Raw genomic sequence first — 16,523 nt, 5'->3', positions numbered from 1 at the left:
TACAAGCATCAAAATGAGCGATACATCTTGTACCACATAAGAGTTGTGAGATGTTGCAAGAGTAAAGAAGGGAGATTTCACCTCAGAATTTACCTCACACAGAATTAGTCTTATATGGACATAACTTCTAATTCTAATTCTAATAATAAATCTCTTTAAAGTTTTTAAAATGCCTGGTGTACCATATAACCAGAGAAGGAGCATCAAATATATGATTTTGATATAAGCAATAGGTAGAATTCCTAAGGATTTTTTCAGTAGATATTTTACAACAGAAGTTAATGTTGTTAGTATAAAAGTCATAAAGGCAGTGCATTGATATTTTCAGTATCCTTGATGAAATTGTGAAAAATGAAAATTAAAGCAAAAAGATGTTTATTGGCTAAAAATAGTTTAACCAAGCTATGGTATAAAATAAATTTACAATGTTCTCAATCAAAAGTTAATATTAAAATCAGATAAGTATTTTAGCATTTAGCATTTAACATTTACCTGACTATGTATCAATTATATACCAGGTATGAGAAGAGTTGCTGCATGAGAGAATATTAAAAAAAAACTGAAACACAATCAATATTAATTATATAAGAAATTATTAGAATTAGAAATATTTATTTTACTCTGGGAAGAGAAAAAAAGAGACTTTAGTGTTTTAACAACTGAATTATTAGTTTACAGTTAAGTACTAAAAATAAAACTGACACCGACTCTAACAATAAATAATTCATTACTGTCAAGAGAAATTTCATTAAAATTGGAATCGAGGATTATCAAAAGAACAATGATAAAGACTATGTATCAAGAAGTGTTTTATTGTAAAGATTAAAAACCATGGTAAGGGAAGAGATAAATTAGTTTTTTTCAATATACAAAAAAGGAATTAGAAACAAAAAGCCACTCTTGTTTGAAAAATGAAAATCTGAGAATTACTTCAAGCAAGTAATAAAAACTATGCAAATTGCCAGCCAATTTTTATTAAAATTAAGAAAGAAGATAAAAGAAAAATTAAGAATTCAAGCACAAATCACAACACATCAATTATTTGAATATGAATAATGACAAGGAGATTGAAGTCTTTTTAGACCCTTATTGTTAACAAAATATTAGGTATATTCTTTTGAAAAGCCTATATCAGAGAGGGTGAAATAAGTCAGGCAGAGAATGACAAATACCATATGATCTTTCCTATATAAGAATCTGAAAAAAAAAAAAAAGACCTCCAAAACAAAATAAACAAACACAAAACCAAGCTTATAGAGAGAACTGGAGGATAGGGAGTGAGAGAAATTAGTGAATTGTTTTTATTTTTCAATTTTTGTTATTTTGTTTAAATAATATAATTTAAGAAGAAAATGGGCAAAAGTTTAAGTTGCATGTTATGTAAATTTTACTCAATAAAATGGTTATTTTTTAAAAAGTGAGCAAAAAACTTGAAAACTCACAAAAAAGGATATCCAATTGGCCAACACATAGGTGAAAAAAGTGATCAACATCATTAATCATCAGGGAAATGAAAATTAAAACCATAATAAGATATCACTCACCAAAAAAGCTAAAATTCGAAAGACTGACAATACCAAGTGCTAGTGACATGTAGAAAAATTAGATTTCTCGTGTTTTGCCAGTAGGAATAAAAAACTGGTAATATCTACCAAGCTGAACATTCACAAATCCTATGACCTATGTTCCCTCTGACTTATTAGTTTCTCTCCTATGAGTAAGTGCATATGATGACAATGATAAGAACTAGAATAAGAATAGCAATTTTATCCATAATATCCTTAAGTTGAAATAATCCAATGGCCATTAATATTAGAACAGATAAATAAATTGTGGTGTATTCTGTGATGGAATACTACATAGCATAAAAAACAGAACCAACAACTGGTACACATAACAACATGAATTAATCAAACCAAAATAATGATGAACTAAAGAGGCCAAACACAACAGGATACATACTATAGAATCCCACTTTTATGAAGCAGAAGAATAGGCAAAACAACTCTACAAAAATAGAAGTCAGACTAGTGGCTACCTTTAAGGGGTACAAACTGGGAAGGAGCAGGAGGGCATTTTCTGGGTGCCGGAAATGTTATTCAGTGACTCAGGGGGTCATTGCAAGAGTATATCAATCTATATATTTAAAATTTGTGCACTATATTGTATGTATTTCTACTCAATAAAATTTTTAAATAAACAAGTAAATAAAATTATCCCATTGTGCTCCATAATGGAATAAATCATGTCTTATTTACATATTTGTACCTTCCAGGGTCTAACACAATGCCTCCTCTGTGTTTGTTAAATTTAATTAGATTGACCAGGTAGTTTCAAGTGAGTGATATTAACTGGCTGGTTTTAGTACAATATATATGAGTTGTCAGTAGAACTATAGCTATGCAATTCTTGCAGATTTTTTAAAAATTCCCAGTGCATTCATATTTAAAATATCTGCCTTATTTTTCCAAAACGAGAGCTAGGACCATTTGCATATTGAAAAACAACCCTGTTTACAGGATTTAACAAAATTTAAGTAAATAAAAAAACAGAGAAGGAATTCAGCATATACTTTGAAGATTCTGATAGATTGCTTTGTGATATGATAGAAAACATCAGAAATTTTGACCTTGTTTTGTTCTTCCAGATATTCATTTTACCAAGAACTCTTTAATGATACATACGAAATGTTGTTTTCACCTACTGAATCTATAAACCTGACTAGAATTACAGTTATTCATATCACAAATCTCACAGTAGAGAATAGAAGATGAGATATAGAAGACAGAAGGACAAAGGACCATAAGGAAATTTTTATTGAGAGAGGAAATTTTAAATTCTCTGTAGTAAGAGACATCGGCAGGTCTTTTAAGTAACCTATATAGTAACCATCACAATGTTAGGACCTCTATAAATGCTTAGCAAATACTTTATTAGAAGACAGCTGCAAAGTATCTTGTATTGAATGTTTAAAGGGAATTGGACCTAAGAAACTGATGATTGGAAGATCCTTTGGTTCCTACATGACCTCTGATCTCATGTTCAATGTCTAATCAAAGCAGCAACACTTCCCATGAGATTTATCAAAGACTACTCAGTTTTTGGTTAAACAAATTGCCTGGTCAGCTACTTATGACAAGTCTAAAATCTTTTATTTACTAACATTTTTAGAAAGCTAAGCCTTATTTTGATATACATATAACTTTCATGTAACTTTCCATATATGGTTTTAATTTGAGCTACAAAAATTTAATTGCTTTCACATGAGATGCTTCGAAATATTTAAAATTACATTTGTCTTGCTTTTCAAATTGAATATCCTTGGCTATTCTCTATAGTTTGTTCAGTGGTTTATATATATAAATTCAGCTTGAATAACACTGAATTGCCATATACATTTTGAAATACATCATTTGTATAAACTGAAGATAAAATTATAACAATTTTAAAGTGATATTATACTCCCATTTTCAGCATTATGAACTACTTTTATTAGACCCATCTTTAATCTAAGAAAGTAAAAATTAGAATCTTTGTCTCTCTGTCTCTATCACTCTATCACTCTATAAATAGATGATGATGGTGATGATAGATAGAGTGATAGAATAGTTGGATAGATAGATAGATAGATGATAGATAGATAGATAGATAGATAGATAGATAGATAGATGATAGATAGATAGATAGATAGATAACTATTTTAGACCAATTACTAAAATATTAAGGACTTCTTTAATGGACAATTTTGTTTTGAGGACCCCCCACATGAGCCTTGGTGAAATATACCTCTACCATTTCTCTCCCTCTCCTTCATAGGGTTAGAGCTAAAAGGCTCTCTCTACTTTCTCTAGGATTCCCTTTCCTTCACGAGAATTTCAGCCAATACATTTCTTTTATGTTTAATCTTGTCTTTGTGCCTGATTCTTGGAGGCTCAAACTAGAGCCTAACATTCAGTGCCATATTTCTACTGTATTTTTCAGTGGTGACTGAGAGACTGAGTACAGTTTTTACTAGTATGACAAGGCTGGAAAGAAAAAAAAAATAGAATTAAAGTGATTAGACAGGAGGAGTCTCTGAAAACACTCTAGGCTCTTAGCAGGAACCTCTGAAGTCTATACACTAAGATAAAAGGAAAAAAGACTTCAGAAAGCCTGAAATGAATCTTTCAATCAGCTCAATCTCATTTTTTTTTTTAAGATAATTTACTCTTAGCCTAAATTCTTGTCTGAACCAAAAGTTAGTGCTTTCTTGAGCAGTAAAACATAATATGGACACTAAGTTTTATTACAGTTTTCCACAAAATGTGCAGTGTTCAGTCAGTAAATATCCAGGCATATAAGAAAATAAAACTTTACCAAGAGGAAAATAAACAAGAGAACAAACCCATTGCCAATTCAGATTATGGTGTTAGTAGGGGCAAAATTTAAAATAATTATGATTGACATGTTAAAGAAATTCAATGTAAGGTGAATTATTTTAGCTGAGAACTGGAAACTGCAAAAAAGTCAAATGGATATTATATAAAATAAAATGTAAGAACTAAAATTGAGAAATAAATCGATGGGTTTAATAGCAACTTATATAGCGTTAAAGAGAAAATTAGTTAACTGGAAATTAGATTAGCAGAAAATATATAAATGGAAGCATAAATAGTCAAAAAGGAAAAAGAGAAATGAGTGTGATCTATAGAACATAGTGAAAAATCAAACTGATGTCTAAGTGGAATTAGCACATTATAAGAGAAAAAAAATGGAACAGATACAGTATTTAAAAGGATAATTGATATTTTTTAAATTGATTGAAGGCATGTAGTATAGAATAAAAATGCTTCTGGTTATGACTAACAGGAACTAAATCTATCCCACACATTAAATGACTTTTAAAAATAGAAAAATATATGAAACAAGTATTTGTAGGCATTGGACCACAAGCATAACAAGAGAGTGATTTCTGAAAGAAGAGAAATAAACAATGTGAGCCTCATGATCACCAGCCTTGTAGCCTGGATAGTTTCCAGGATGCAGTTCAGAAAGGAAACAGAACAGAGACTAGTAGTTTTCTTGAGTTGAGCAGTAGAGTTCATAATTTGAAAAGGCTAAGAGAGCTAGAATTTTGAGACAAAGTCCCAGAGAATAAGACTATATCTTGTTAAGAAATGCGGATTATTGTTATACATCATCCCATCAAACAAAACAAAAAACACATGCGAACAAAAACAAAACAAAAAGTACCACTACAGGGCCAAATGGCTATACTGGCAAACTGAAACAAAAATTTAAAAAGAAATAATTCCAAACTTATATAAATTCTTCCAGAGTATAGAAAATGAGGAATTGTTTCTCCATTCATTCTCATTAGCATGCATTATTCTGTAGCACAAACAAAAACATTAACGGAAGAGAAAACCACACACTAATATTTTTTGTAAATATAGTTGGACAAATTTTCATCAAAATGAAGCAAACTGAATCAAAAATATATTAAAAGTGAAATAAATCATGACTAAGCTAGGTTTATCCCAGAATTCAAGATTTTAACTTCCAAAATCAATTTTTAAAAATGAATCTGAATTAGTGGTAGCCAGTTGAATGGTAGAGAATTCACTGTAGTGCCACACCCACAGAACTTGCTAGAAACCTATCCTCCAGGGTATAGGGGAAGGCTGTTCACAGGGAGGTGTCTCGCCAGAGGTACTCAGCTATAAAACTGCCCTGGGGTAGTGGTGGGGGTTTTCTGGTGAAGCTGCTGCTCATTGCACACTGTAGGAGCCAGGCACTGGAGAGGCTGTGAGCACTGTGAGGGCCTGAGGCCAGAGACTACTCCCACTGCAGGAGGCAGACCTGGAGAAGCTGCCCATGCTGGAAAAGCAGCTGCTGTAAGAGCTAGCCAAGCAAGCATATCAGAACCAGGAAGAAAAACTTTTTTCTTCTTATAATGTCTCTGATGACCTTTACTGTCGAAATCTACAGTGATATTGTGATATAATAAGAAATAATGTGTTTTAATCTTCATCTTTAGCTCCTGAAATAGCTCTGGAGAGATAAAGGTGAAAGGAGCATCTTTTGTAATATTTGGATTTTGTCGGGCTAGTTCTTGAAATAGCTCCAGAGTGATAAAGATGAAAAGAATGTGTTCTGTTATCCATAAAGTCCCTAAAGATGGGGCAGCTGCTTGCCAGAGGAACTCACAGACTATATAATTAGAAGATTGGCACTTTGCATTTCATCTGGTAACCTCAGGAAGGGGAGAGGAGTGGAGGTTGAGTAAATCACTAATGGCCAATGATCTAATCAATCTACCCATGTAATGAAGCTTTTATAAAAACCCTAACTGAAAGGATTTGGAGAACTTCCCAGTTGGTGAATACATGGAGTAACTGGGAGAATAGTTCCCGGAGAGGGTATAGAAGCTCTGTGCCCCTTTCTGTATCTCATTCTATGTATCTCTGACTTGGCTGTTCTCGAATTGTATTCTTTATAATAAATGGGTAATAGTGGAAATCTATCAATCAATCACCCAATCAATAAAATAAAAATGAACTTCAATTGGAGATAGAAAGAAATTTTTATATTAGATGTTAAGATGTCATTTTATTTACTGTGTCTTCTAGTAATTACATAGTTGTACCTGAATATATGTCTATTGCATTCAGCTGAGAATTGAGTCAATGATCCTATTTTCAGGAGGAAAATTTGATATGATGTTCACTTTGTAACTAGAAAAGTATTGCTGTTGTAGTCTCTGTGGATTGTCCTCAGATTTAAGAGACAAGAATTTAAGAACAGTTTCAGAGAATAGCTTAACATAGAAAATGCAAGAAATCACACAATCTGGCAAAAAGTTGTAAGAGAAACAAAGAAAGCATTCTAAACACATGGACAAGATACCTGTTAGGTAAATTGAAATTAGGCAACTAGAGAAATTAAAAATACTTCTGGCTCTGAACATAAAATTTAAGCAATAGAAAATGAAGTAAAAAATTTTAGACACAGGCCTTTAAAATAAACTCAGTAATAACTCGGTAAAACAATAGAAAACAAAACTTATCACAGCCACAATGCAAATATAACAGGAAATCCAAAGGCAGAAACAACAATACCAGTAGTGAAGAAATATGGCAGTTTCTGACAGGCATTACTTGTATCAGAGTTATATGCCACTCTTTTGAAAATGAAATGGGGAATGGGGGAGATAAAGTGAAAAGTCAGGATAAAAAGCGCCAGTAGACACTGTTGGTTGGATCCAGAAAGAAAACAAAAAGAAAAGCTATAACTACATTTTAAATTAAAGATATACAACTATTTCAAAGTTAATATTATTGTAAATGTCTTGGTTAAAAAAATTACTTATTATATTGTCAATATTAGTACATAAGAACAGATTAGAAATAGTGATAGTTAAAAATTACTAGTTCATTAATATGTAGATATTTTATGTTAAGAAATAATTACACAATGTATAATCTGGAATCTTTATTGTTTTCTGTATTACTGAGTTGTAATTTCTTTAAGGACAAAATCTTAACTAATGTTATCTTTGCTTTTTCTGTAGAAAATAGTATAGTGGTTTGTACACATTAATTTAATAAATATCTTTTGAATGTATGCAAATAATAAAAATAATTAACCTCAACCCTTATCTCAAACCATATGCAAAAGTTAACTTGAAATGGATTGTAAACCTAAATTTGAGCGCCAAAGCTATAGTACTTCCAGGAAAAACATTACAGTAAATCTTAGTTACCTTGAGTTAGCAACAAAAAACATGCAACAAATAGGAAAACACTGTGCCTTATTGGACTTCGCCAAATTAAAATGTTGTTCTTCAAAAGATTCAGTTAAGCAAAGGAAAAGGCAAACCACAGATTGAAAGATCATATTTGCAAAACATGTATCTGACAAAGGCCTTATATATAAAATAAATAATAAACTCCTACAACTCAATAAATTTAAAAAGTAATAAAACAAATCAAAACCCCCAACAAACCAGTTCTTAAAATGGCAAGATTTGAACATTTTACCAAAGATATGTAATTGGCCAATAAACATATTAAATATACTCAATATCACTGAGTATATTTATTAAAGAAATGCAAATTAAAATCACAGTGAGATACCACAAGAATAACTAAATAGAGAAAGTCTGAGTATATCAAGTGATACAAGAGGATGGTGCTACTAGAATCCTTATCCACTGCTGCTAGGACTATAAAATGAATACAACCACTTTGCAAAAAATTTGACAATATTATGAAAAGCTAAACACACAACTACTTAAAGAGTTTTGGCATGTAGATACATTCAAGTATTACTAAAATGTAAGGAAAGAGTATTAAAGTGTACATCCACACAAAGGACAGTACACAAATGTTCATAGGACCTTTATTTGTAACATCTCTAAACTAGAAACAATCCAAACCTCCATCACCAGAGAAAGGAATAAACACATTTTGATGTATGTATTCAATGAAATACTACTCCACAATAAAAAGGAACAAATTACTGATGTGTGCAAAACATTGATGAATCTCGAAGTAACTATATGGAATAAAAGAAACAGACAAAAAAGATCCTACTATATTGTTCTATTTGTGTGAAATTCTATGATATGCAAACTAATCAAATTGTGATGGAAAACACAATTTGTTGCCTGGAGATTGGGGCAGAGGGAATGATGGATTAGGGGATAAGAAAAATTTTTGATGAGGAAAGAAATTTATTTTGATTATTACATGGGTAGATCTATATGTCAGAACTCATGAAATTATACACTTAAATATATGCAATTTGTTCTATGCCATTTTATAATGAAATAAATCAATAAAACTTTACTATAAACTATGACTGGAGTAAATACTAAGAAAACCACAATTGGCACATGATAACTAAAATGCAAAAATCAAAGACAAATAAAAAATCTTCTAAAAAGCAAAAAATTTAAAAAAAACAGACATTATCTTCAAAGGAGCAACAATAAAACTGGCAACTCATTTCTCAACAGAAACAATGGAAGCAAAAGGACCAAAAACGAACAAAAATAACATTTTAAAAGCCATTTTTGAATGAGAATAACTGCTAACAGAATTCTATAACTGATGAAAATATTCTTCAAAAATAAAGACATTTTTAGGTAATTAAAATCTGAAAAAAATTTTCACTATCAGGCCTTCACTAATGTAATTATTAAAAGGAGTACTTCAGGAAGGAGGAAACCAATCTTGGATCCCAGGTCAAAGATGAAAGAGAAATCAAGAGCTACGAAATGGTAATTATATGGGCAAATCTAAATAAAAACTGACTGTAATAATACAGAAAATATGTCTGTGGTTATAAATATTCATTTATATACACACAATTAAATATGACAATATTATTACATCAGTTCAGAGGGAATTTAATGGAGTTAGCATAATGTAAGATCTTTTCATTAACTAAGTGATAAAATTACTTATTTTTATTAAATTTTAATACATATGTTTGAATATCTAGGATGACCGTTAAGAGAATAGAAAGAGAATGTAAACTTAGTAAGCTAACAGAGGAGAAAATGGAAAATTAAAATAATTGATTAATTACAAAAGAAAAAAGAAAAGAGGAAGAAATAAAAAACAGGACAAAGAGAAAACTAATAGTAATATGGTAAATTTAAATCAATATATATCAGTAAGTATGCCAATTAAAGCAACAGCAGTATGATTCATTTTAGCACAGAAACTTCATCTATATGTTGCTTAAAATATTCCATATCTTAAATACTATTTTAAATGGTTTTATTTCTAAAGATTTAAAATTTCAACCTTTGAGTTCAGTAAACATTTGTTGAGGATCCAACGTGAGTCAAACCCACAAGGCTAAAAAGATGTGTGATTTATCTCTAAGAAGTTCAGTTTCTCCCTATAAATAGGTCTAAGTTAAAAATATCAAAAGAAATATTAACACGTTTTTAATGATATCAACAAATAAAATGGAGTCTGTTTCTTCTTTTTAATTCTATTTGCATTCAAACTCTTTTGGGGGATCATCTATATGCCTTGAAATATATTGCTGTTATTCTATTTTTGAGCACGGCGGGTAAGCATATTTATGCAGAATTAGCATGAATGAACCAGCTTGCAGCATCTGTTCAGTGCAATGTGGCTTTCCTCTAGGGTGAAAATGTCAATGTAGCATAGCAACTTTTGGAAAAGGAAAAAGTGAACTTTTATTGTTTCTAGGCAGACATAAATATCATAGGCAGTGTCATGACAGATGGATTAATGGACTCAGATAAGAGGGGAAAAATTGATCACTCTTATCATAAGACCAGTTTTACACATTCTTTCCTAATTTTTTGGTTGTGCCAAGCCAAAACATTTCATTTTGTTTTTTATAGATTGAAGGATCTATTCAGTTATTCATTTTGAGCACTGTGCATTGAAGAATGTGATGTTATTGTATAAGACTCTATAGTAAAGGATGCTGAAATGCGTTAGGTTTAAGTCAGGTATGGTTCCATATTCAAGAAACAGGAGAATTTTTATATAGCTTTCATATGCATTTATGATATTTTATATAAATTCACATTTATGTATATATTGATGTGAAAATAAGAATGTATGTATATGAATATATCTTCCTTCTTCCTTTCTATCTTTCTTTCCTTTCTTTTTGTTCTTAGTTCCTTCATTTATTCTTAAAATTTTCATCCTGATACTTTGTCGCAATATGGAACATACGGCCTCCATTCCTGTATAAAGATTTACCCTTATCCTTATCTTTCTATTGTCAATGCACAGTAAGATATTGTGTTCATAATTGCTGGTTCTGAGATAGTTATTATTATTCAGCAAGCTCATAGGAAAAAACAATACAATTTTGTTAAATATGATCAGAAATATTAACGATCTTTAACTTCTTTCTCAAAAATAATATGCCAGTATGTTTCCTTCCCCATTTAGAAATAGCATCTGCTCAAAAGTTGCTTATGTAAAACAGGAAGCTGTACATTAGAGCTGGGCTTCAAAGAGTTCTGAGAATCTCATAAAGGCAAGAGTTTGGCAGAACAGAGAGAAAGGACTTAAAGAAGAGCAGAGGGTGATGAATCTTTTTGCCAGAATAAGACAAACATAAAACATAACCTCTGATTATGATTCTGAAGCTTAAATGTGTCTTCTCTGGCATAGAATTGAAGTAGGCAGCACTTTTTGTTTGGCACAAGTCTTAAAGTGTGCCTCTGAAAAGCCAACATTTGGCATAATGAGAGTGATTTTTTTCTTTTTTTATGTGAACTGAGGGATGTCATTTCAACTTCTATGTAGATGAAGCAATCTATTCATCTATGCATGTACATCGTTTCAATATCCAGGGTTACCATTCCCCTTATCTATTTTGATTATATAAACCAATAGTTTCCAATATTTCTTGACAATATGACAATGTGTGTGTGTCCATGTGTGTGCGTGTGTGTGCGTGTGTGTGTGTGTGTGTGTGCACGGGTGCACGTGTGTGTCTCCAGGGTCATGACATGGGAAATTGCATGATAAACTTGTAGTACTGTCAAACTGTAGATCAAATTGTGTCCAAAAGAACACACTATGAAGGAGTTTCCACTGGCCAAATCTGAAACTATTTGAGCATTAAGAAGTAATTGTAAACCTTCATAAGTTTTTAATTAAAATATAAATCTATGAGTCCATAGTAAAGTAGATAAATAAAAAAATAGAAAAGAATAAAAAAACTTTCTAACAAAAGAATATCCCTAATAGATGTAAAAGACTGATGAAATTAGAAAACATAATTCGAAAACCATAATGGTAGTACTAGATTCAGACAAAACTAATCAACGGATGCTTGAATTATTGGGCAGGAAGATATTTATTAATGACAAAGGAAAAATGGTAACTTTACGGTCATAAAAACTAAACAAATACCACCTTAATTAAGTGACTAAAGTCAAGACCACTAATAATGTGACAAATTGATATCATAACATCTTGACATGAAGCACTGAGAATAACGTGATATCAGTTATAAATAAGAGAATGTTTTAGATAAATCCAAATAGAGGTACAGTACAAAAATAATTGTCCTATACTCTTAAAAATAGCAAGTTCATGAAAGACAAAGCGGGAATGACAAATTGTTCCAAATTGACACGTAATCCTGTGCTGACTCTTACTTTTACTTCAAAAGACGTTATTAAATTTGAACAAATTTAAATTAAAAAAAAATTATGCCCTTCAGCTCTTTCTTATTTAGTCTGTTCTCAATGGAGCTATCAGAGTTATTCTGGTGAAGCATAGACAGATTATATCATCCATCTGTTCAAACCACCCAACAGTAGACTCTATCATAGTGACTTTTTATCCAAACCTGGACACTTGAGAGCAAAAACCTTAATTATTACACCAGAACAACAGGCATAAACGGATGTAGTCACCTTAATTACAAAATCTTCTATAGCCCCCATTATTTCTCTGACCCCATTGTCCTCTCCTAATTATGCTTTTGTGATTAACTAGTGTTCCTGCTTTTTTTGAGCAAATCCATAAAACTTCTATCACAGGGTTTTTGCAAAGATTGCTTCCCCCTGCTTGGAATTCTATTCCCACAAATTTTCATGGTGTACTCTTATATTACCTTGAAGTCTGTACTCCAAAGTCACTTTCTCAATAATGCCTTCTCTGACCATTCTATCTAAAATTTCAGTATCCCTTCTCTAATATTTTATATCTCCTTTCTCTGCCTTGTTATAGGCATTTATTTATATATTTATCAATTTATAATAGAATATGTATTTTAAGATTTATTTTGCTTGTCTGTATTCTGAATTGGAATATAAGATAGCTGAGGGCAAGTATTTTTATTTATTTTATTTGACATATAGTCATATATCTATAGTTCCTATGATAAACTCTAGCATTTGATAGGCAATTAATAAATCTCTCTTGAAAAAGTTAAAAAATTATTTTATTTCACTGAAAAATATTAGATTTACTAAATGTTTATGAAAATAAATTTATGAATAGTCAGGCAAGATCTTTGCTACAATAAAATAAAAATCTGTATTTATTCACAGCAATAAAAAAATTGAATATTTGTTATATTAAAATAATATTTTATTTATATCAAAGTCTTAATAAAATATAAATAGTGAACTGGGCAACATTCAGTGATTCTTCATCCTCATATTGGGTTAAATGGATGTTATTTTATTGTTTTTTCTTGCATTTTTTAATTAATGGTTAGGTTGAATATTATTTTTTCATGTTTTTTAAAACATTTGTTTTCCTACGTAAAGAGTGCTGTCTTGTTGGTCCTTTTTTTTTATTTGGTTTTAGTGATTTATATTTTTTTTCTAAGAAATTATAAGAAGCTTATTCATTGTGATTTCTCTTATCCTACTGTAAAGAGTATGTAGCAGCATTTTACAAAGTTTAAGTGGAAAAATGTAAGGATTCAAATGTAAGCTTACTATCCTAATTATGGATTTGAAGCCAGCACACTGAGTTTGAATTTTAGAACCATATTAACATCCTATATGATTATAAGACCTTTGAATAAAATCTTTAAGCATTAGGACCTTCCTCACATGGTTATTATAAAATGTAATGAAATTATGAATTTTAAGTTCTTAGTGCTACACTGTCATTTATTAACTATGTAGTAAGCTGTCAGTTTTTAAGGTAATCTATTATTATTAGGCTTTCTTTTTATTGGTCATCATCTTTGTCCAATAATTTCCATATGCATACATATTTGCATGTTTACTATGATGAAGTATATTCAATTTTATATCGTGTATTTTACTTAATAGCATGTCATCAATAAGGTTAATGTTGCAACATAATATGCATAATTGTAATTTTAATGAAATGCATATTCTATCTAGTGATGGTATAATAACTTATTCAAATATTAGACTAATATCGTGCAATTAATTAAAACACTTTTTAACATGCTGATCTAATAGAGTATAGTAAGAGAGGCCTGACATAAACTCATGATAGGTATGCAAATATGTTCATAAAGCCTTTTAGGAAAGCAGGTTTGGAAAGATATCAAAAACTTTAAACATACTCATTCTCTTTGACCCAGCAATTCCATTTCTGGGAATCTCTTCTGAAGAAATCATCAGAAATGAGGACAATGATTTATGTACAGAGATTTTATCATACCATTATTTATGGCAGCAAACAACTGGAAACAATCCAAATGTCCTACAATGAATGATTATATCATGGTGCAACCATAAAAATAAAGAATAGGCAGTATATTATAAAATATACTTATAAAGAATTTAAAAAATATAAAAAATCTTTGTAATATGTTAAAAGAAAAACAAAACAGATTTTATATTTATAATATTATAACACGTATATAAATACACATATAAGAGAGATCATAATAGTAGAGTTATCTCTGAGTAGAAGTAATGTTTTTCATCGATTTTCTGCATCTTCAAAAATTAATATATATTACTTTAAAGCTAATTTTTAAAGGAAAGTAAAGCTATTGTTAAATTGCATTAAATTACATCTATGTTTAGGTGAGAAATTTTGAATGATTCGGCATGCTGTGTTTTGGTTTGACACTGATAGATAGCATGACACTTTTGTTGATGAACATAATACTGCAAAGGCAACATAAGTCCATATCCAACTATTTTCAGCTTCTCTCAGCTCTATGGAAAGTTTCCAAATTGCAATGTTGTAAAAGGAGAATAGAGTTAAAGTCTTATGAAGTTACACACTAATGAACAGTAGCAGCAGGTTCATCCACAATGCAATTACTTGGAAAGTAAATGTACCATATCTAGTTAGTGATATTGTTTAATATTTAATCCTGTGAAACCAAAGCACAGACATTAGAGTTCTATAGCAAACCCTAGAAGCATGAAAATAAAGTATAAAGGTAGCAAATCTTCTACAGAAAAAAAAATCTATAAAACTTGACTTTATACAGATTGTACATGTGTTGTTACAAAAGGATAAATAGAACTAATTTAGTTCTCATTTTTTCTTCTGTCAGAAATAATTAAAACTAAATTGGGTTCATTGCAGCCTCTACAACTGTCTTCTCAGATTCTGTAATGCCTGACAGTCTACTTAAAAATGAGCGTTATTTAAGGTCAGATAGTTTTGAACATAAATTTATTAAAAATAAGTTTCTAAATACATTAGAAAGATGACTCTTTAGACTTGCTATTATAGGGGTTATTACTTCTGACTTCTCCTGATTCATATTAGAGAAACTGAGGCTTCCATAATATGAGCTCAGTCTCATCAAGGACTTAAACCAACTCCCGTGAAGAAAACAGAGCCCTCTCACCACCATCAATGGTAGAATTTGGAGCTATTGATTCTATTCTCATTCCAGTATATGGTATGTACATGATGAGTCTCCCAAAGAATAGCATGTGTACTCAATTACAGTTTAGGTTTACAGAAATGCCGCATTTGCTTATTCACTATAACTTGATCCCTGTGTCACATTCTGACTGAACTGCAGTTTCACCTGAACTCAGTTGATTGCCTTAATCTCAGTTATTTTCCTAGAACCCTCACAGCATGCCTAGTTCTCTTTTTCCTGCCTGTAGAGTCTACAGGCTTTTAAAAATGCACTCATATACTTCCTGTAATCCAGTATCAAGCCAGATAGATTACAATGAGTTGAGAGTTTCACCCATAGAGACTAACATACCAGAATTTGGTGTTATGTTCAAAATATTGACCTCCTTTTTATTGCCTATAAACAAAACAGATAAAAACAAAATGTTTTCTTTTAGGAATATTGTCTACCTTTAGTTGTAAACTGCTTCCCCCTCAGTTCAGGCCATGTAGACCTACTTATAGTATTCTCCTTTTCTCAAGAATCCATCTCCCTAGTCACAGGGATTCATTCGAGAAATGACAAATGCCTGCCCTAACATACTCTTTACTTAGGATTTTTCAAATTAGAATTGAAGGAGCCAATTTCACTTAAATGGTCAAAGTAAGATAATGTAATACTCAAAGCTAGCAATAAGTAGACAGCTTTATACTATACCTATAATATAGTATTACAGGTAATATTGATGTCCCACCCACATCCTCTTAGACATTACCATTTCCGTGAATACTGGCTCAGCCTCCATCAGATAACACTTGTATATCTTTGTAGATTTTACTGGCAGTAGGCCCCTCTCTGTACACATGTTGGCAGGTCAAAAGTGATGAGAAATTAATACTCCATAAGAGCAGCCCTCATTCATGACTGACAGGAGCCCGTAGGTTAAACAACCTAATTCCCTCACTCTCTGGGTGAGATGACTTGGAGCTGCAAAATCTATACCGTCTCATAGGACTCTAGTTGAATAAACTCCAGTAGTATCTGGTAATGTATCATTTTTATCTTCCTTTCTTCTCTATTTTTTTCCTTTAATCTTTTATAAGAGCCTCCAGGAAATCTTCTAAAAAACCATATGCACTCCAAATACACTACTGGATTGGAAGGTCTGCTTCTGGGGAAACTCAAATAAGACATTCAGGAATATAGAGTAAGTC

This window comes from Pteropus medius, unplaced genomic scaffold (genome assembly GCF_902729225.1).
Source record: "Pteropus medius unplaced genomic scaffold, Ma_sr-lr_union100, whole genome shotgun sequence".
NCBI lineage: Eukaryota > Metazoa > Chordata > Mammalia > Chiroptera > Pteropodidae > Pteropus > Pteropus medius.
The sequence above is the reverse complement of the archived record's forward strand: the minus strand, read 5'-3'. Positions refer to the sequence as shown.